Here is a 23,125-nt window from a genome sequence, read left to right on the forward strand (position 1 = left end):
GACCAATAGGCCTACATACTAATATTTACCTTTTTAGTATTAGATAGTGACACGGATAATTCTTTCTGCACAACACTGATGTTACTTTTGTCTATCAAGTTTTATTCTTTATAAAATTTAGTTAAAAACATTTATTAAATCACATGTTACATAACATTTGTTGGCAGTAATATGCTCTGGTGCAAGTTCTCCACTTCATATAACAATTCCTTTCACAATTCCTGCCCCAGAATAAATAGTTCATACAAAGTAGATAATTTTTAACATAAGTCAAAAATGTAACATCATAACATCAATATAAAACAATAGTAAAAAATAGTAAAAAAAGTCCTTTGTCGTCGCGTTTCGGTGCTTTGTTCTGTTATCACACCTTCTTCAGGACAGAGCTTTACTTAAAAACAATGTTTCTTCATTTTAGATTATTTTGCCATCAGTCTGATCTCTTGTTATTCTGGACCAATCAGGAAAAGTGTATTCTTAGTCCTCTTCGTGGACACTCATAGTCTGTGTGTGCCACAGCTTTTAAAAACGGGTAGACTGGTATTCCTTGTGTTTAATCTTGCGACTTTCAATCTGCGCGGAGTCTCATTTCAACGCTGGCTTAAATGATGCCGATGGAGTCATGTGTACGGTCGCTTAATGGAACTTGATGAGAGAGTGGGAGAGAGAGGTTGTGTCAGACGCAACCCAATACTGGCTAAAAGGGGACCAGCGGAGGAGCAAGAAGCGTAAATCGTTCCATTAAGGGCAAAGATTGAATTACCCCAAGGACGAAATAGAAGCGCAAATAACCCTGCATCAAGTTCCATTAAGCGACCGTACACATGACTCCATCGGCATCATTTAGGCCAGCGTTGAAATGAGACTCTGCGCAGATTGAAAGTCGCAAGAAGAGCGTCCGGCCCCGCCGCTTTGTTATTTTGTATTTTTTTAATATGAGATCTGATTTCTTCCTCCGTAAAGGGGCTATTGAGCATATCTCGACCTTCGTCTGTCAGACTGGGTATAGCCTTACTCTCCAGCCACCGTAGGATGTTCTCAGAACTTGGGGGTCCTCAGATTCTGTTATCTGTAACTAAATAGCATTCTTCAATATTTGTCTCAACAACTGCCTTCAATCTACACAGCAGACAGCAGAGTTCACAACTTTAATTGAGCTTTCTTTCTACATTAAGGACCGCATTATATTCAACACTATTTTCCTTATCACAAATACAATTCTATGTCCTCAGATTCTATTACCTGTAACTAAATAGCATTCTTCAATTTTTCTGTCAACAACTACACTGAGGACAACTGAGTGGACAACTTGCATTGACCGATCTTTCTGTCAACAACTACCTTGATCTACACTGCAGACAGCAGAGATCACAATTTCAATTGAGCTTTCCTTCTACATTAAGGACCACATTACATTCAACACTATTTTCCGTATCACAAATACAATTCTACTCTGTCCTCAGATTCTGTTATCTGTAACTAAATAGCAATCTTCAATCTTTGTCTCAACAACTGCCTTCAATCTACACTGCAGACAGCAGAGTTCACAACTTCAATTGAACTTTCCTTCTACATTAAGGACCGCATTACATTCAATCTCAACACCAAAGATTTCTAACTCAGTGCCCCACAAATCATCACCACATCACCATATTGACTGAGGTGACCTAATTAGAAAAAAAAATATCAAACTTTTCAAAGACATACTTCAACTTACCTCTGTAAATAAACAACCAATATTTATTCAAAAACTTGATTATAAACAATTTGTTACCAATGCGTCCTCCTTCGACCACTCCTCATTGCAAACTCCACAAAACGTTGTTGCTTTAGATGCACACTTCCTGCCTTTCTTGCCTGGGATTATCAATTATTCAATCTACACTGCGGACAACTGGGTTCCCAACTTGCATTGACCAATCTTTCTGTCAACAACTATGTTCGATATACACTGTGAACAGCCAAGTTCACAACTTGAATTCAACTTTCCTTCTACAATAAGGACCGCATGACATTTAACATTGTTTTCCTTATCACAAATACAATTCTATGTCCTCAGATTCTGTTATCTGTAACTAAATAGCATTCTTCAATCTTTGTCTCAACAACTGCCTTCAATCTACACTGCAGACAGCAGAGTTCACAAATTCAGTTGAGTTTTCCTTCTACATTAAAGACAGCATTACATTCAACACTGTTTTCCTTATCACAAATACAATTCTATGTCCTCAGATTCTGTTATCTGTAACTAAATAGCATTCTTCAATCTTTGTCTCAACAACTGCCTTTAATCTACACTGCAGACAGCAGAGTTCACAACTTCAATTGAGCTTTCCTTCTACATTAAGAACCGCATTACATTCAACACTGTTTTCCTTATCACAAATACAATTCTATGGCCTCAGATTCTGTTATCTGTAACTAAATAGCATTCTTCAATCTTTGTCTCAACAACTACCTTCAATCTACACTGCAGACAGCAGATTTCACAACTTCAATTGAGCTTTCCTTTTACATTAAGGACCGCATTACTTTCAACACTATTTTCCTAATCACAAATACAATTCTATGTCCTCAGATTCTATTATCTGTAATTAAATAGTATTCTTTAATTTTTCTGTCAACAACTACCTTTAATCTACACTGCAGACAACTGAGTTGACAACTTGCATTGACCGATCTTTCTGTTAACATCTAACTTCGATCTACACTGCAGACAGAAGAGTTCACAACTTCAATTGAGCTTTCCTTCTACATTAAGGACCGCATTACATTCAACACTGCTTTCCTTATCACAAATACAATTCTACTCTGTCCTCAGATTCTGTTATCTGTAACTAAATAGCAATCTTCAATCTTTGTTTCAACAACTGCCTTCAATCTACACTGCAGACAGCAGAGTTCACAACTTCAATTGAACTTTCCTTCTACATTAAGGACCGCATTACATTCAACCTCAGTGCCAAAGATTTCTAACTCAGTGCACCACAAATCATCACCACATCACCATATTAAATGAGATGACCTAATTAGAAAAAATATATATCAAACTTTTCAGAGACATACTTCAACTTACTTCTGTAAATAAACAATCAATATTTATTCGAAAACTTGATTATAAACACTTTGTTACCAATGCGTCCTCCTTCAACCACTCCTCATCGCAAACTCCACAAACCTTTGTTGCTTTAAATGCACACTTCCTGCCTTTCTTGTCTGGGATTATCAATTATTCAATCTACACTGCGGACAACTGGGTTCCCAACTTGCATTGACCAATCGTTCTGTCAACAACTACCTTCGATCTACACTGTGGACAGCCGAGTTGACAACTTGAATTCAACTTTCCTTCTACATTAGGACCGCATGACATTTAACATTGTTTTCCTTATCACCGATACAATTCTACTCTGTCCTCAGATTCTGTTATCTGTAACTAAATAGCATTCTTCAATCTTTGTCTCAACAACTGCCTTCAATCTACACTGCAGACAGCAGAGTTCACAACTTCATTTGAGCTTTCCTTCTACATTAAAGACCGCATTACATTCAACACTGTTTTCCTTATCACAAATACAATTCTATGTCCTCAGATTCTGTTATCTGTAAATAAATAGCATTCTTCAATCTTTGTCTCAACAACTGCCTTCAATCTACACTGCAGACAGCAGAGTTCACAACTTTAATTGAGCTTTCCTTTTACATTAAGGACCGCATTACTTTCAACACTATATTCCTTATCACAAATACAATTCTATGTCCTCAGATTCTATTATCTGTAACTAAATAGTATTCTTCAATTTTTCTGTCAACAACTACCTTTAATCTACACTGCAGACAACTGAGTTGACAACTTGCATTGACCGATCTTTCTGTTAACAACTACCTTCGATCTACACTGCAGACAGCAGAGTTCACAACTTCAATTGAGCTTTCCTTCGACATTAAGGACCGCATTACATTCAACACTGTTTTGCTTATCACAAATACAATTCTACTCTGTCCTCAGATTCTGTTATCTGTAACTAAATAGCAATCTTCAATCTTTGTTTCAACAACTGCCTTCAATCTACACTGCAGACAGCAGAGTTCATAACTTCAATTGAACTTTTCTTCTACATTAAAAACCGCATTACATTCAACCTCAGCGCCAAAGATTTCTAACTCAGTGCACCACAAATCATCACCACATCACCATATTAAATGAGATGACCTAATTAGAAAAAATATATATCAAACTTTTCAGACATACTTCAACTTACTTCTGTAAATAAACAACCAATATTTATTTGAAAACTTGATTATAAACACTTTGTTACCAATGCGTCCTCCTTCGACCACTCCTCATCGCACACTCCACAAAACTTTGTTGCTTTAGGTGCATGGGACTATCAATTATTCAATTTACACTGCGGACAACTGGGTTCCCAACTTGCATTGACCAATCTTTCTGTCAACAACTACCTTCGATCTACACTGCAGATAGCAGAGTTCACAACTTCAATTGAGCTTTCCTTCTACGTTAAGGACCGCATTACATTCAACACTGTTTTCCTTATCACAAATACAATTCTATGTCCTCACATTCTGTTATCTGTAACTAAATAGCATTTTTGGATCTTTGTATCAACAACTGCCTTCAATCTAACCTGCAGACAACAGGGTACACAACTTGTATTCAGCTTTCCTTCTACATTAAGGATAGCATTGTATTCAGCCTTACTTTCCTTAAGGTAAAGACAATAAATCTATGTCCTCATATTCTGTTAACTGTACAAAATAGCATTCATCAATATTTGTAACAATTAGTACCTTCAATGTGCATTACAAACAGCAGAGTTTACAACTTCAATTCACTTTTGCATGTAAATTTCTCTTATGTCTACAAAGAAGAGCCTTCAATAAAGTCTGCGCTCACTAGAGTTCACAACTAGATACCAATACCGCCAGTAGTACAGAAAACATTCAATTCAATCTTGATTTATTTAAAACAGACAATTTCACAATTTCATCACATTTCCTTACAGTTTGTACATTAGAAAATTCAGCCTTCATTTCTTAAAATTATAGATGTTTCTACTGTATGTCTTCAGATTTTGTATTAAAAAAGAGACAAAAAGCATTCCTCCATTTCTGTGTCAACTACTGCCTTCGACCTACACTACGGACAAGAGGATTAACAACTTCAATTCACCTTTCCATCTACACTAACGGCAACATGGAATGTAGCTTTGCTTTATTTAAGACAGACAATTGTACTGTGTCCACACATTCTGTTAACTGTGAAGGCCAAAAGAAAATTGAAAAGGGAAACTAACACATCATTTTTCAGACATTTTTCTTAAGAGAATGGAATGATAGATCAAGCTCTAAGCCTTTTTTTAATGACAAGTTATCTTTCAGAGTAATGATTTGCATACAGATAACACTAGTATTCGTACCTATGAGGTTAGAAATTGTTATGCTATTGTGAAACACAAAATTGTTCCTAGAAATGCAAAAGAAGTGTTACCTGAGAAACTTTTAGGAACACATTCTAAAACTCCACTGAACACTTCCAATTGTAGTAGTATTTATACTGGAAGTTAAGAATCTAATAATGTTTCTTAATGCAACTTTTTACCTAAGTATAATAACAAAAGTGTTAAACAAAAGATTAAGATGTGGCACGCACTAGACTCTTGCAAAGTGAGAGAACATACTGGTTTGCAAAGTCATTCCCTGCTTTGTCTTTCTGAAAAAGTATGCCAAAGTGTTTTCAGCAATTCAGAATGTTACCAGTTCATCATACTCAAATCAGAAAATGAATTAGAACATTGTATTACACAAAAATTCCAGCACTAATGTAAAAAAAATTGAACAGTAGTCTTTTCTGTGCATCTGTATCAGATGTAACAAATGTCTCTGAAGAAATTCAGCTTAGTTACTTTGGTCCTCAGGAAAACCGTGCAGAAACTGAGATATTAATAGAAGAAAATGTGTAACAGAATGTACAATGTTGTACTGTAGATAATTGTGAGCAACATATTACAAAGTTGTAGGTGGTTTCACTAACTCCAAAACACCAAATTATTCTTCCATTTGTTTTCAACAAACTCGTTATAAAAATCAAACCAGTACTGTTCATTTGTATTTAAAAAGGAAAATAATATTGACGAAACATTTCGCAACTTTTTTGTCACAGAATTGTTTTGAATTGCATTCTAATCAGCATATTTCTAACTATTTTTATAACAAATGAGATAAGAACAAAATACCTCCTAGTGCTGTGCATAATAATGTAGACTTCATAATAATTCCTTCTGAACTGATGAATTTAAATACCTATGAGTCTATTCTTATTAAATGTGTCCATCCATTTCAGGCTATTATTCGTATAGAGCCTAACACAGAAATGTTTCCTCCTTTTCATTTACAGAGTGAACCCACCTACTGCTGCACCAAGCACAGCAATTGCTATAGCAGCATATTCAGCAAGAAATCCACACCCACAAATTAATGCTCTTTACGGTGAAATTAACATTCTATGCATTTATTGTGATGAACTTTTGTCTTATAGGGAACAGTCTATCGACCTAATAAAATGCATGGATCAGGAGCATCACTATGCTCAACATTACTTTTTTGACATTATCTTCTAATTAGTATGAACTACCTCAGCCGTAAGCAGTGCTTAAATTGCACACTTTCTGCCTTCTTGACTGGTATTATCAATTCTTCCGCAAAATCAACATCTAACCTTTAATATAGGAAATATCTCCAGCATTTATATCTTCCTCTTCATTCTCGCTACTTGTAAAAAGTATGTTCAGCTCTTCTATGACAATATTACTAATTTCGAAAATGTGTTCAAACCCTGTTGTTGATTTTCCATACTGAATTTCTTCTGTTGTAGCGCCTTGTACATAAACACTTCTTTTTATCTTTACTATAATATCAGCTCCTGTGGTGATTCAAAATATTTATATTAAATATTTATTTTTCAAATAAAACAATATTTTGTACATGAGTATATTCTATTTTAAAAACATTGGAAAATTAAATAGAATAAATAATGTGTTGCAAACTTAAGACAGACACAACAGCAGTGCACCCATTACGTTGTCAATTAGGGTGGAGGGAGGCAAACAAAAAACAACACTGTCACAGACGCTACGCTGTGGAACTCATTCTGAAGAGAGGTAGAAACATACTGTAAATAAATCGGAATACAAGTAAATAAAAAGAAAAAACATACATGCATGACGAAGTCACTGGAGTAATACTCTGTTCCCCAACACAAAGAAGAATTTTGCAAAAACTATATATACGAATGTTTAAGGAGCTGCAAATGAACCCATTCCCCTTTATTCAAAAAATCATTAGGAACCGTGTGGGGAACACCAATGCCCACACGGTCTCAGCCGTCTCCCCGCATCCTTCGAGAACCGGCATTGCTTGCTCAGAGAGAGCAGTTTATATACTGCTCTCTAACGAAAAGCAACCTAATTCCTACTTGAAAGACACAGCAGCATAACTTGCTCTCCCTTTCACATAGGAAACCGGTTTGCTGTGCTAAAGTGGAAGCTGCGACGCTGCCACCCTACCATACCAATTGACAGTGTCCCGGGGGTACACATCCCAGGACACTGCAGGAATCAGCGCTACCCCCTCCCAACATTAAAAAGCCCTGAAAAGTGGTAACCCCCGGAGCTAGGAGGACCGTGCCCTCACGCCCACCCTATTTTAAAGATTACTGCCCCAGGAAGGTGGCGGACCCCGGGGCATGTACACCCCTCAGCCACACTTCAAAATAGAACATGCCTGCTAACACGTCCTACTTTGAAACGTTGACAGCCAATCAACATGCAACTCGTGACTGTACGTCCGCCGCAATTTTTCCGTTGTACTCCGCGATTTTTCTACTCAAAATAAAAAAAATATATAGAGCTTGAAATTCCATGAACGACCCCCTGAGCAAACCTACAGGATCAGGATGTTTCTACCATGCCCCCTTTCCTTATTTCTCGCCTTTTTTATTTTTTAACTGCTTTCTTCTGACTCAGTTCTAGCGAGCAACAACACGGTTGCCAACACTTCCTGATTTGGAGTATCGACAACCAATTAGCATGCAGCTCGTGCACGTAAATACGCGTACTCCGTGATTTTTCTATTCAAAATAAAATTTTAAAAAGTAGCCTAAAAATTCTAAACCTAACCCTTAACGAAGCCTACAGGCTCAGGATGGTTCTACCCTGCCCCCTTGCCTTATTTCTCAACTTTGTTTACTGTTTTCTTGTGACTCGCTTCTAGCGACGAACAAGATTGCTGCCAACACTTCCTGGTATCGAGTGTTCACAGACAGTTCACAACCAATCAGCATGAAGCTCCTGCTTGCAATTCTACGTATTTCCGTACGCGTACACTGGGATTGTTCTTTTTTTAAAAAAAAAAGAAAAAAGAGCCTAAGTATACATGTACAACCCCCTGAACAAGCGTAAAGCATCAAAATGTTTGTAGCCTACCCCCTGCCCTTATTTCTCAACTTTCTTTACTGTTTTCTTGTTACTCGGTTCTACCGAGGAACAAGATGGCCGCCAACACTTCCTGGTTTCGAGTGTTGACAGACAGTTCACAGCCAATCAACATGCAGCTGGCGCTCGTAATTGAACGAATTTCCGTACGCGGGCTGCACCCCGTCTCTAGATATCACTATCATTTTACTTGCAATTTTCTCAGAAACTGCTGAACGCATTTACACCATTTAACAAAAAGCACAATCTGGGAACCAAACTCTACTTCTCTGCCAAATTTCGTGTCATTCCGTTCAGCCGTTGGGGCTGTAGCCCTGGCTAAATGTCACTATGGAAAATTGCATGGGAAAAACATGTTTTGGGACCCCCTTTTTTCTTGGCCCCCACTTGACAAATAACCCCCAAACTTTCAGGGAAGGGGCGGCACCGAGCAGGCCATTTTCTTGGAGAAATTCACGAAGATTCGTCCGCCGGAGCCAAAGTTATTACAAATAGAATGTTGTGGATTTCCTATGGAAAGTAGGTCCTAACTATAACTACCTACTGCCGACCGCCAGTAGGTAATATATATGTATATATATATGAATAAAACCTAGTCATATTACCTAATTATAGTTAGGACCGTGTTTCCGCAGTAAAAGTATTTTTTGACTTGCCTATAACTTCTACATGAAATGTTCCCAAAAAAGTGTCAAGGTAGGTTCTGGTTAACATGGAAAGTTTGCGTGTATATATGTATTTTAGACTTTGAAAAATGTATGTACATAGTATTATTTGTAGTGCAATGTTCCAAATGGAGTTTTTTACATATTATTTTTGGATGTGCTGGTTGCCTTTGAAAGTCTGCTTTTGTTTTCCGTTCTCGCGACGTATTCGCGGGGATCGTAACGTTTTTGAGAAGATCCCAAAAAACTGAAAAAAAGGATTTTTTCAAGGAAAATTAACAATTGTTCAGAGACTAGGACGGCTCTGAATAGAGCCTTTGTACTGCTTGTGTGTATATGGCTACTGCTCATAAGACTGGATGCAAAGGTTACTTAGAAACAGGCGGGTAGGGCGAGGGGCAGGGTGTGGGCTGCTAAAAACCAGCATATGGATAATTGCAGGTAAGTAAACAATTTAAATAATAAAACGAATTTCGTAGCGCGCACTGCATCGCAAAATGCAATGCAGTGGGCGCTACGAAATTCGTTTTATCAATTAATTATCCATACTCCGGTTTTTAGCACACTCCACCCTGCCCCTCCCCTCCCCGCCTCCCTGCCCCACCGTAAATCCCTCCACGGATCGCGGCTGCTTAGAATTACCCTGTTGCCTTCATCTGTAAAGTGCCCTCCTTCATTTTTAAAAATTCCATTCAAAACGAAGCACAAGTCGATTAATATCAACTGCTGAGGGCCTTCTCCATAGGTTGTTTTTTTACTTTTCAGTAAAGTACAGAGAGGCAACACCCTAACGCTCTCATTCAGGAACCGCACCTGGCTCATATATGTCTCTAAGAACCATTACAAAGGTAGACAAGACAATGTCATGATGACAGCTGCAAAAATGGGGTATCTACAAAACCGGAGAGCAGCAAACAAAGAGAAGTAAACAAATATGCGACAGACAAAGAGTAAAGCTGATTAAAATATTGTTATAGAAAAGTCTGGCAGCCTTTTTAAAGGTTTATTTATTTAATTTCTCAGCATACAACATACAATTTCAGTCGGAACCATATATACATAAATACCAATAAAGAAACAAATACCACAGCCACTCAGAGAAATCCACCTCTTGCTAGATGATTAAGTCCGGATTGATGCCAGTTAGTTAGGGCATCTGTCAGGCACAGTTGGGCATATGGGCAAGGCATAATTGTTGGCAGGGATGCAGGCTCTGAAAAGCTATAGTGGCATATTGCCCTTGGTCAAGCCACCAAGCAACCTAAGATAGCTTGTCAGGATCTCCTAAATGTCTTTGGGACTGGAGCAGACTGGTATCAGCTCCTAGCACGCGTCCAGCAGCTCTTGGCAAAGGGCCATATTGTGTAGACAAGCTTTTGGCGTGGGAGCTTGCCACCTGCCCCAATGCATTGCCTATGCCTGGTCAGCAGAAGCAGCATTGCAGTTAGCCGGCGGGCCTCCAGGGGAATCCCTTTCATGTAGCTCAATAGGGCAATGAGAGGTGTGCTTTCAGTGCATGGCCAGTAAGCATGGGCTGAAAATTCGTTCCGCGATTTTGCGATCCGCGAATCTCGCGAAATCGCAGTAAAATCCACGAATCAGCGGGGACGAATTTTCAGCCAAGCACTTACAGGGTTACAGCAGCAGGTGCATAAGTTGAAGCTAATTTTTTGTAACCTTTTACAAAAGGGTTACAAAGAAATTAACTTCAACTTGGGCACCTGCTGCTGTAAGCCTGTAAGTGGTTCCTGGCGCCTCGTTGCCTACTTGCAACTATTCTCTGACCCTGCTCTGACCCTTGAAGCAGGGTCAGAGAATAGGCAATGAGGCGCCTGTCACGAAAATTAAACCTCAACAGGAAGCACTGACAGATATAAAAACAAGCATTTGCAATGCAATAGGTCTCGCATTAGGAAAGTTTGAGCTATTAATCTTGTAAATGGCAATTTTTTTTATTTATGTGTTGGTTTTGAAAATAGCTAAATTAAAAACTTTGTCATTTACAATGCCAATAGTTATAACTTTCGCAAATGTGACACCTATAGCATTTGTAATGCAACATGTTTTGTATTTACGTGACTTAGCTGTATTGATATTACAAATTACAATGGCTTTTAATTTTTTTAAATAATTAATACTTAAATAAAAGTGATTTTAATTTATAATGGCAATAGCTTAAACTTTTGTAAATAACTTTTGTGAAGATTATGTTCAGTGTATTTTATTGTGACGAAAATCCAAGAACAGAAGTGAAATATTAACATCTTTTTGTGACATTTGTAATAAAGTTTGAAACATTGAGAGAACATATTTGAACCAGTTGTTGTTGAATGGTTGTGCAGATTGATGCTGGGGTGGCGCTGAGTGGTGCTGTGGTGGTGCTGAGTTATGTTATGTTATGTTATGTTATGTTACTGTTTTTTTTGTATAGCGCACAGCGACTCAAAAGAGAGTATCCTGGCGCTTTCACAGCGAGACCTACAGAAAGTAACACAACACGACAATAAAACCAGCAAGGAATAAAATAAACAGAAAAGGAACTTATAAAGTAAACAACCAAGTCTTAAGACCCTTCCTGAAGGCCAACAGACTAGTAGCACCACGAAGTGACAGCGGCAAGGCGTTCCACAACTGGGGGGCGCGCAAGCCAAAGGAGCGGCCTCCGATGCGAGCTTTTTGGACACGCGGCACAACAGCCAGAAACTGTGATTCTGATCTGAGCGCCCGGGCCGGATGATAAAAGGACAATCTCCTTTGGAGATACTTCGCACCTCCAGAGTGTAAGGCCTTAAAGGTCAAAGTCAGCGTCTTAAAAATAATGCGGTTGCGAATAGGCAGCCAGTGCAGGTCCTGCAGGAGGCCCGACACCCTAGCTCGCCTATTTAAGCCATAAATGGCTCTCGCCGCCGCATTCTGCGTCACCTGAAGGCGCTGTAACAGGTACTCCGGCAGGCCCAGGTAGAGGACGTTGGCATAGTCCAACCTGGACCCAATCAGAGCCTGCACCGTCAGTTTCCGATGTTCTTCCGATAGCAAGGGTAGAAACTTTCTAAGAACCTTCAGGAGACCGAAGCAGGAACCCGTCACTCCCAGGGGGCTGCGTAGTCTTATACTATTATAGGCTAGAGCTATAGCGATTCCACAATTAGTTTGTATAATCAATAAATAGTGGCTTGTATTAGCGTCCGGGATTTAGGCAGAATCAACTTACAATGGCCACTCTTCTTGGAGATAGAGTGCCTGATTTGGGTTGCTGAGTCAGTCACTCTGCTCTTTGTATGAGATTGTGCTATGAGATGATTCTGCAGTGGATTTTAATGCACTGGGTTGAGTTGTCCCAGTCGCATGTAGGAGGGAAGTTGAATTGGGCCTGGATTATAGTTTATAATCAATCAATAGATTGAGCTTCCAGTGTCAAGGCAGAGTCGCTGCTCTTGGAAATGGAGTTGCTGGTTTGGGTAGCTTAGTCAGTGGCTCTACTCCTGGGGTGTGATGCTGCTGGAAGCAGGCTGCAAAGTGTTTCAAAATGCAGGCACGTTTGGGGTTGTGTAGTCTTATACTATTATAGGTTAGAGGTATAGCGATTCCACAATCAGTTTTTATAATCAATCAATAGTGGCTTGTATTAGCGTCCGGGATTTAGGCAGAATCAACTTACAATGGCCGCTCTTCTTGGAGATATTGTGCCTGATATGAGTTGCTGAGTCAGTGACTCTGCTCTTTGTATGAGAATGTGCTACCCGATGATTCTGCAGTGGATTGTAATGCACTGGGTTGAGTAGTCCCAGTCTCATTTAGATGGGAAGTTGAATGGGGCCTGGATCATAGTTTATAATCAATAAATAGATTGAGCTTCTAGTGTCAAGGCGGAGTCATTGCTCTTGGAAATGGAGGTGCTGATTTGGGTAGCTGAGTCAGTGGCTCTACTCCTCGGGTGTTATACTGCCGCAAGCGAGATGCGAAGTGTTTCGAAATGCAGGCAGGTTTGGGGCTGAGTAGTCGCATAGTATTATATGTTAGAGGTATAGCGAATCCACAATCAGTTTTTATAATCAATAAATAGTGGCTTGTATTAGTGTCCGGGATTTAGGCAGAATCAACTTACAATGGCCACTCTTCTTGGAGATAGAGTGCCTGATTTGGGTTGCTGAGTCAGTGACTCTGCTCTTTGTATAAGATTGTGCTATGAGATGATTCTGCAGTGGATTGTAATGCACTGGGTTGAGTAGTCCCAGTCCCATTTAGGTAGGAATTTGAATTGGGCCTGGATCATAGTTTATAATCAATAAATAGATTGAGCTTCCAGTGTCAAGGCAGAGTCGCTGCTCTTGGAAATGGAGGTGCTGATTTGGGTAGCTGAGACAGTGGCTCTACTCCTGGGGTGTGATGCTGCTGGAAGCAGGCTGCAAACTGTTTCAAAATGCAGGCACGTTTGGGGTTGTGTAGTCTTATACTATTATGGATCAGAGGTATAGCGAATCCACAATCAGTTTTTATAATCAATAAATAGTAGCTTGTATTAGCGTCCGGGATTTAGGCAGAATCAACTTACAATGTGGCTCTTCTTGAAGATAGAGTGTCTGATTTGGGTTGCTGAGTCAGTGACTCTGCTCTTTGTATGAGATTGTGCTATGAGTGGTGCTGTGGTGATGTTGAGTGGTGCCGTGGTGGTGCTGAGTGATACTGGGATGGTGCTGAGTGATGCTGGGGTGGTGCTGAGTGATGCTGTGGTGGTGCTGAGTGATGCTGTGGTGGTGCTGAGTGGTGCTGTGGTGGTGCTGAGTGATAATGTGGTGGTGCTGAGTGATGCTGTGGTGGTGCTGAGTGATGTTGTGGTGGCACTGAGTGGTGCTGTGGTGGTGCTGATTGGTGCTGTGGTGGTGCTGAGTGATGCTGTTGTGGTCCTGAGTGATGCTGTGGTGGTGCTGAGTGGTGCTGTGGTGGTGCTGAGTGATAATGTGGTGGCGCTGAGTGATGCTGTGGTGGCGCTGAGTGATGCTGTGGTTGCGCTGAGTGGTGCTGTGGTGGTGCTGAGTGGTGCTGTGGTGGTGCTGAGTGATGCTGTGGTGGTGCTGAGTGGTGCTGTGGTGGTGCTGAGTCATGCTGTGGTGGTGCTGAGTGATAATGTGGTGGTGCTGAGTGATAATGTGGTGGTGCTGAGTGATTCTGGGGCAGCGCTGAGTGATGATGTGGTGATGCAGAGGGCAGAAATGCACAAAAAGCAGTCTAACAAAGGACAGAAGGGCAGAAAAACAAGGGAAAAACTAGTCTAACAGAGGGCAGAAGGGCACAAAAACGAGTCTAACGGGGCAGAAAGGCACAAAAAGGAGTCTAACAGAGGGCAGAAGGGCACAAAAAACGAGTCTAACAGAGGGCAGAAGGGCAGAAAAACAAGGGAATAACAGAGGGCAGAAGGGCACAACAAACGAGTCTAACAGAGGGCAGAAGGGCAGAAAAACAAGGGAAAAATGAGTCTAACAGAGGGCATAAGGGCACAAAAAACGAGTCTAACAGGGGGCAGAAGGGCAGAAAAACAAGGAAAAAACGAGTCTAACAGAGGGCAGAAAAACAAGGGGAAAACGAGTCTAACAGAGGGCAGAAGGGCACGAAAAACGAGTCTAACAGGGGGCAGAATGAATCCCGCCCTGCGTGTTTGTCCACGAAGATGCCACCTTTTTGTGCAATACCTCTACTCAACTGGAGTACTTTCTACTATCTAATCAGTAAGTGCTCCCTCGTTGGCTAAATGTATAGGGGCAGATTTACAATAACTGGCGCATCCCCAGGGATGCGCCAGTTATGGTGTGCCGCAGCTCCGCCACCCATGTGGCAAAAACGGCACAGATGCGTCACGCATATATGCCGTAAAAGCAGCGCATTGCTGGAGCTGCGTCGCGCTTGCAACGTAGCTCCAGCAATGCTCTGGGGGGCCCTATCTCCCCAATGCTGCATCAAGCCTTGCGCCTGCTTCAAGCAGCATCTCTCAGATGCGTCACGTTGTTAATACCCAGCACCATGGCGCATCTTTTGTGCTGCCGCTGCGTCACAAAAGGTCTCGGTAGAGGGTGGCAGTGGTGAACCAGAGGGTGGCAGTGATGAACCAGAGGGTGACAGAGATGAACCAGAGGGTGGCAGGGGTAAACCAGAGGGTGACAGTGCTGAACCAGAGGGTGGCAGTGCTGAATCAGAGGGTGGCAGGGGTGAACCAGAGGGTGGCAGTGGTGAACCAGAGGGTGGCAGTGATGAACGAGATGGTAGCAGAGGTGAACCAGAGGGTGGCAGTGGTGAACCAGAGGGTTGCATGGGTGAACCAGAGGGTGGCAGTGGGGAACCAGAGAGTGGCAGTGGTGAACCAGAGGGTGGCATTGGTGAACCAGAGGTGCTGTGATGAACCAGAGGGTGGCAGTGGTGAACCAGAGGGTGGCAGTGGTGAACCAGAGGGTGACAGTGCTGAACCAGAGGGTGGCAGGGGTGAACCAGAGGGTGCTGTGATGAACCAGAGGGTGGCAGTGGTGAACCAGAGGGTGGCAGGGGTGAACCAGAGGGTGGCAGTGGTGAACCAGAGGGTGGCAGTGGTGAACCAGAGGGTGGCAGTGCTGAACCAGAGGGTGACAGTGGTTAACCAGAGGGTGGCAGTGGTGAACCAGAGGTGCTGTGATGAACCAGAGGGTGGCAGTCGTGAACCAGAAGGTGGCAGTCGTGAACCAGAGGGTGACACTGCTGAACCAGAAGGTGGCAGGGGTGAACCAGAGAGTGGCAGTGCTGAACCAGAGGATGGCAGTGGTGAACCAGAGGGTGGCAGTGGTGAACCAGAGTGTGGCAGTGATGAACCAGAGGGTGGCAGTGGTGAACCAGAGGGTGCTGTGCCCATACACGACCGCATGGGTAACTTCGCCATGCAAGCGGCCCGCGAACACGCAAAAAGCCCAGCGAACACGCAAAAAACCCCGCAAACACGCAAAAAAACAAAAATCCGCAAATTCGCATGAATTCGCGGATTTTGCGGATTGCGAATTCGATTTCGCACGAATTCGCGGAACGCGAATTCGCAAATTTCGCCCATGCTTAACATTGGCCAGTAATGCAAGCAAAGTCTCTAAGCACCAATTCCCAGAAGTCACGAATCTCTGGGTATTCCCATGCCAAATGCAAGAAGTCTGTGCGCTGCATAGTGCAACCAGCGCACAGCCTCCACTAGCCCTATTCTCTGCACTACACGGGAATATCGTACATTCTGTGTAATAACTTGAAGTGAATCAGTCTCAAACTGTAGTTGGGAGCCAGAGTCCTAGATTGGGTACAGTAGGACAACTTCTGTTCCTCACTAATCTCTACATTAAGGTCCTCCGTCTAAAGCTGTCGAGAGACCCCAACCCTAAGCAGCACTGTTAGCTGCATGCCAGTATAAATGCATGTGATCTATTTACACAGTGAGGAGTTAGTGAGCATTTCCTCAAGTACCATGGACAGGGGACTGATGAGAAGGTGTCAGTGAGGTTGCTCGTAGTTGCTCGGAGCTGGTGATAAGTCAAGGTATCCAGGAAAGGCATCGAAGCATGCTGGAAAACTTGTTGATAGGTGATGAAGGTGTTAGGATATAGCATCCGAAAGGAGGTAAGGTTTAGCCTGATGCCTCGTTCACATTCCATTCTCCAGGGCTACAGGGATAAATGGATGCCTAGAGATGGGAATCAATGGGGCAGAAAGATAGGGCAGGTGTGTGTAATGAATGTGCCACTCTTGTGTTTGAGTATCCCATGATGACCGTCAACTACCGCCATCTTAAGCTGACTTTAGCCTGTTATTTTATTCTAAACTGACTGTAGCTTATTTTATTCTAGCCCTACATAGGCCTACTTAGTGAGAGCTGTTACGGAGTAGAACAGTATATTTTGATATAAGTTCTTATTATTGGCTTTGACATAGCCTCAAGTCAATATTGCTCTCTGACTTTATCTTGCTTCACAGCAGTGCTTGCTATTGGCTTTGACATGGCCTCATCTCACCTTGCTTTCTAACTTTGCTCTGCATTAAGCTTCTCTGTGTGCATGGCAGTGTTGCATAACTGACTCCATTTTCATAACTGATGCCATGTTCTGTGCTTGCACGTAGCTTCAAAGTGGGAAGGGCATGTTTTTCGCTCCTCATGTGATTTTCACTCTTCACCTGTTTTTTGCACCTCACTAACTAGAGTGAACTGGATTTTATCTGTGGAATGTGCTTCGCTTCATGTCAGTAATGGTATTAAAGCTGGGAGCCTCGGCGGGCCAAGTGGAAGTTCACCACAGAATAGACATATTGCTGTGGGTTGGTGTTGGGACTTGACTCCTGACTGGAACTCCGGCCTGGGCTGCAGAAACTGACTTTTCTCAGCTTGAGCGGCAAGGATGTTGCAAAAGAGCCAGTTGGTGAGGGTCCCTAACCAGTTTTATTTTATTTCTATTGCATTCTTTGCTATTCTCTGCTATATGTATATACTGCATTTTATTTTGACCGTTTATTTCAATTGTCCTTTTAATACTTGGGAGTCTGCCATAACTGATATATCCGGCCTACCTTTTGAAGTTTTGTATTAATAAACATGTATGTGTTATTTTACCTACATTTGGGTGTGTTTTCTTACCCCGCATTAGGGGCGTGCTGGGTCTTGCCTCGGCCTAAGGAGGTGTTGCAGTTAGGATCTGTTCTTTTTTGTGAAGAGCAGATTCATTACACTGTGCAAGCTTCCATAGCTCATTCCATGCCCAGATCATGCAAGTCACCATATCCACCTGTCACTGAACTCTGTGGGGTGGGCATGAAGTACAATTGGTAGTGGAAATGGATCTACGTGGTCTGCCTTTGGAGCCATCTGGGGCTGAAACTGAATTGGGTGCAACCACTAATATGCAAATTGTGCTTGCATTCTGAGGAAGTAGAGATCCATCTCTGGTGCTCCCAAGCTGCCATTCTCAAAAGGAAGTGAGAGGATGTCCCAAGATATGCAAGGCTGTCCCCAAGCCCAAGCTAATAAAATCAAGAGCTACTAGACCTGTAAGCAGAAGCAGGTTGTAAGAGGAAGGGGCAAATTAATTAAAAAAGAGGAACTTGGGGAGGACCACCATTTTAGTTATTGCCAGTCTACCAATCAGAGACAGCAGGAGTTTTGACCAAATGGGCAACCGGTCTTCAAGCCATGACATCAGACTGCCATAATTATCTCATCGCAATTCCTCTGTGTTCCGGTTAAGCCAGATCCCAAAGTATCGAATGGAATCAGTGACCCACGTGAGGAGATAGTTAGGGTTGATCTTTTGAGTAGAATTGGTGAGTGGTAATATGGACTTCGCCCAATTGTTGTTGATACTTGCAATGATGATGCTGAAAAATGAATAAACTCCCAAAGGAGCGAGTCTTAGTTTTCAGATGGAGTCCCTATATTTAAACTGACATCATCTGCATACATGGAGACAAGAACCCTCCAGGTTCTGAAGGCACGGCCTGGTACAAATGGTACTGCTGCAGTTGGACCGCAAGTGGTTCCATCAGAATAACAAGGAGAATGGGGGACAGCGAGCATCCCTGAAGCATGCTCTGAGTGACTATGAAGGGGTTGAGATCATACCATTGATCCAGAGGTGTGCAACAGGCAAGCAGACAGATGAAATGGATGAGTTTGTGACCAAGAACAAGGTGCTCAAAAGATGAAAAACGTAGGGCCATTTGAGCAAGTCAAAGATCTTAGAGGCATCAAGGAATGCAGCTGCAGCCTGTAGGTTTGGATCAAGTGTGTGAAAGATGGCGAAAACGTTGTGGAGGTTGTGGGTTGTGGAACACCTGGATCGTGTGAGTAGGCAGAGGCTGGAGTCGTGAGACAATACATTTTGCCAGGAACTTATTGTCAATATTTATCATAGAAAGTGGTCTGTAAGACTCACACGGCTTAGGGTTTGTATTGGGTTCCAGGATGGTTATGATAAGGGCCTATCTTAGGGAGGGTGGGAGGACCCCAGTTTGCACAGATTCCTCATACATATCAATGAGATGAGGGGCCAATAGAGGTGCAAATTCATTATAGAAAGCTAACATAAGGCCGTTAATGCCAAGGGGCCTTATCCCAAGGCATTCTAGCAATGACCTGAGCTATCTAATCCACTGTGAAAGGCTCATTCAGTAAACGTTGATGGCCCTCCTCCACCAGAGGAGCTGCACCAAGTCCAAATAGGGGGCAAAGTTAGAGAAAGGGGAGGACTAAGAGGTGGAGTCCAGGTTAGCATAGAAATCAACCATGGTGTGTTGGACATCCTCATGGTCCACCTGTACATTTTGTATGATCATCCAATAAGTCATTTACGTATTTGCTAGCCCAAGGCCTGTGCAACAAACCGGCCAAGGTTTTGCCTGCCCTCTCCCCTTCCACATAACATCTGGCCCAAGCTTCTCTTCCCAGGTAATGGGTTTACCGAATCACCTCTCTTCCTCATACTCTGCAAGTTTGCTGTGTATGGACCTGAGTTGGTCCAAATCACTAGGTCGTAAAAATGGAGTTCCAGGGCCCGAATATCAGATTCCAAATAGGACAGAGTTGTCCTGATTGTCTTTAAAATTCCAGCTTGTATGGCAATGCACGACCCATGGATGACCACTTTGAAGGCCTCCCAGAGGGTAGACGGTAAGTTCTGGGAGGCCCCAGAAGGGAGCCTCCAGGAAGAGCACACGGGACAGCATCAGGGGGGTGCATCTCCATGAACACTGAGGCATGATCAGACAATGACCTGGAAAGATGTCGGACCTCATGGGTCCAAGATACTACATCTCTGGTAACTAGCCAAAAGGCTATTCTGGACCAAGTGATATGTTTAGATGTAATTTGAGTCCCTTCCATACTATGTAAGTTATGAGCTTGTCAAATGTCCATCAGGGCAAAGTCATCCATGATTGCATGTAGCTGTGCAGCAGAAGATGGGTGCGGGTGTTGGAGTCAAGTCCCACTGGATCTATCGGCTGTGGCATCCAATACTACACCCCACAACATGGCTCCCGGTCCCATAGTGTCCACCAATTTCCGGACATCTGAGAAGAAGGTACGGTCATCTGTGTTGGGACAGAATATCGAAGCAAGAATCCGCGGACGTCCATGTAATATCCCAGATAGAATAACATACTGGCCCTATGGGTCGCATAGTGCTGATCACTTGCAACATTGTACGCCTCTCCTAAGAACTACAGTCACTTCCCTTGCATAATTCAAGACAAAGACCACATGCTGCTCACCCAACCACATGTGCCCTCAAGCGTGTCAGTCGGGGTTGTCAGATGGAGCTCTTGCAATGAGCATATGTCAATAATATGGCGTTTCAAATACAAAAAGACTTGTCATGCCTTATGTCTGTTATTTTTGCCGCTGATATTCCATGTCAAATATTTAATAGACACCATCAGGGGACATAGAGAGTGCAATAGACAGTCCTGCGGGGGCAGGCACTAGCAATGTAGAGGAGAAAAAGGGTGATTCTGAGTGTCAAAACATAAAAGAAACTAAACTAACACCGAGTAGTGTCATGACATTGTCCCAATACCCACCTCCCACTTTGGCCTCCCCAATTGGGCCAAATATGACCATCCCACCCACCCAACAGTCCCCAATTTACAGTCTGAAACCTCTTGGGGGGACTCATCCCATTGGGGCGAGGAAGCACCTTGTCATGGGTAACAGGTATATATTTGTCTAACCGGTTCTTGTGCGTAAGGCTTTGAGGTTAACAACTATGTGGCAAGCAAGGTACTGAAGGAAGGCTCCCAGGCCCTGTGGAACTAAGGTTCTCATATTTCGATACCAGGATTCAATTAGTGTCACTGAGCCAGTCATGGGCCGAGTCTCAGGTGAGAGGGAGGGGGATGGGGAGTCCCATGGAGGTCGACTCCGGTACACCCAGAATATATAGATTAATGCGCCAGCACCACGCCTCTAAATCTTCATTTTCATTCTGAATAAATTCAAGAAATTTCTCCATCTGGAGTAGGTGTTCCCCGTCGAGCAGTGATAGTCTTCCACCTCTGAGGTACGATGTTCAATTTGGTCCAGTTGCTTCTTGTGCCAATCTTCCTTTTCTTTCAAATGATCTAAGCGATCTGCCAGCACATCAATTTTGGAGTTGATAGTGTGAAGGATTTGTTTAAGATCCATAAACATGGAAACGGATATCTGACACCGGGGCCAGGTCTCCCCCAGTCTGGGAGCCCTGTGTGGGCTTATCATGTGAAGAATCCTTGCTGAGCTTTGTCTTGCACAGCTAAAATGACAGCTTGGATGGCCTATTGTCAGCCTTCCTCATGATAGCAGGAGTCACACTATGAGCACTGGAGAAGAGTGGCAATATGCAGAAGGAGGCAAGAAGAACAAGGCAAAGTAATCACACCGGCCCCCCAACTGGTCAGCATCCCAGCAAGAAGAGAGGCTGGTGTGGGTGCAATTCAGTTCACTTATGAGATGATCAGGATGGAAATTCAGACTGTGTGATCTCCTGTGTGGCGGCATGCAGCTTATTTAATCTGGTGTGAGCAGGGCTGGCTGCCCGTGGCAGTGGGACAGCATCCGTTATTAACTGCAGGGCTGCCACCTTAGAGTCCCACCTTACCCCTGGTAGCCTGCCTCAGGGGGCACGTGCAGACAGGCGGCAGCCAGTAGTGTTCAGGACTCAAGAGCAGAGGGCAGCCAGGTACCCACTTCACACCACAGCCGAGCTCTAGCCCCAGCTGCAGGCCTCAAAACAGTACATGTGCCCAGTTAGAATTAGCACAGCATCTGACAGAGGCTCCCCCAGGGACTTCTCAGTAGGAAAACACACATGTTCCCCTCAAGGAGCAGACAGAATTGAGAGGGGGTTCACCTATAAAACAAATGCAGCAATCCCTGCCTCTCCCTAGGGGACACAAGCAGATTCGTAGCAGAGTCAATCGTGGAGAAGGCAATATGGGGCCTAGTACTGACTCTGGGGACTGCCTCAACAGGTAGCAGGAGCCAAATTCAGCCAACGTCAATCTGCAGCAAAGGGGTTGTTGCATGGATTCTGCAGAGTCGCAGAACTATGCTTGGTATTAATGGACCTTAGTAGGCAGGGACTGAGTCATCTTACCACCTGAGTACCCGTGAGCCCGGGACCGACTTGCTATAGTGTTTCACTTGCCCTCCTACTCACTCACAGAGGAACATGTGATTAAACACCCCAGAACACAACACCCCTGACCCTCTCAGGAATCGTGGTTGCCGTACACACCCTTTCGCTCAAATACTCGTACTAGTCCACAATGAGTTCTGACAGAGACACGAGGACAGTTTAAAATGTTTATTTTAACTGTCGTGCTCTAGTATGCACTATACTTGCCACAACAAGTAGAAAAACACAAATACGGTTAGCGTAGCATAGTCTGTACATCATAAAAGGAGCTGTCATTATATACGACAGTGTAGCCTACCCTCCCTCCCCTTCTATAGAAGCAAAATGATTATATATCAGAAGATCTCTTGGTATTAGCAGCAGACCCCTGTAACACTATATACACAGATGAAAGCTCTACATCTCAGGTTCTGTCACAATCTTTTCCCTTGGAAAGATCCCTCTCCAAATGCGTGTTACCTATCTGTGCGTACCTATATGCCAAAAGGTATCTGTTCCCAAACAACAGCTGCATTTGGAGGCCCACCAGAATGTAACACACTGTTTTAATTCGACATCTGCAGAGAACCTACTAAGGTAAACATTGGACTATTAAGAGGTATCCATGAGTTAATGAGGAATCACACTATACATCCCAGAATGCAATGTAATTATTATTCAATGGTGTGGCTCACTGGAGGGCAATTGAAATAAAAGGAGGACATGGTCATATGCCTCCTTTCAATCTGTGTCAGCTGTCGTGATGCCTGTGAGCAAGGAGGCAACACTACAAAACTCGTAAGGCTGAGAT

The sequence above is a fragment of the Lissotriton helveticus genome, chromosome 1_1 (genome assembly GCF_964261635.1).
Source record: "Lissotriton helveticus chromosome 1_1, aLisHel1.1, whole genome shotgun sequence".
In the NCBI taxonomy this organism is placed as follows: Eukaryota; Metazoa; Chordata; class Amphibia; order Caudata; family Salamandridae; genus Lissotriton; species Lissotriton helveticus.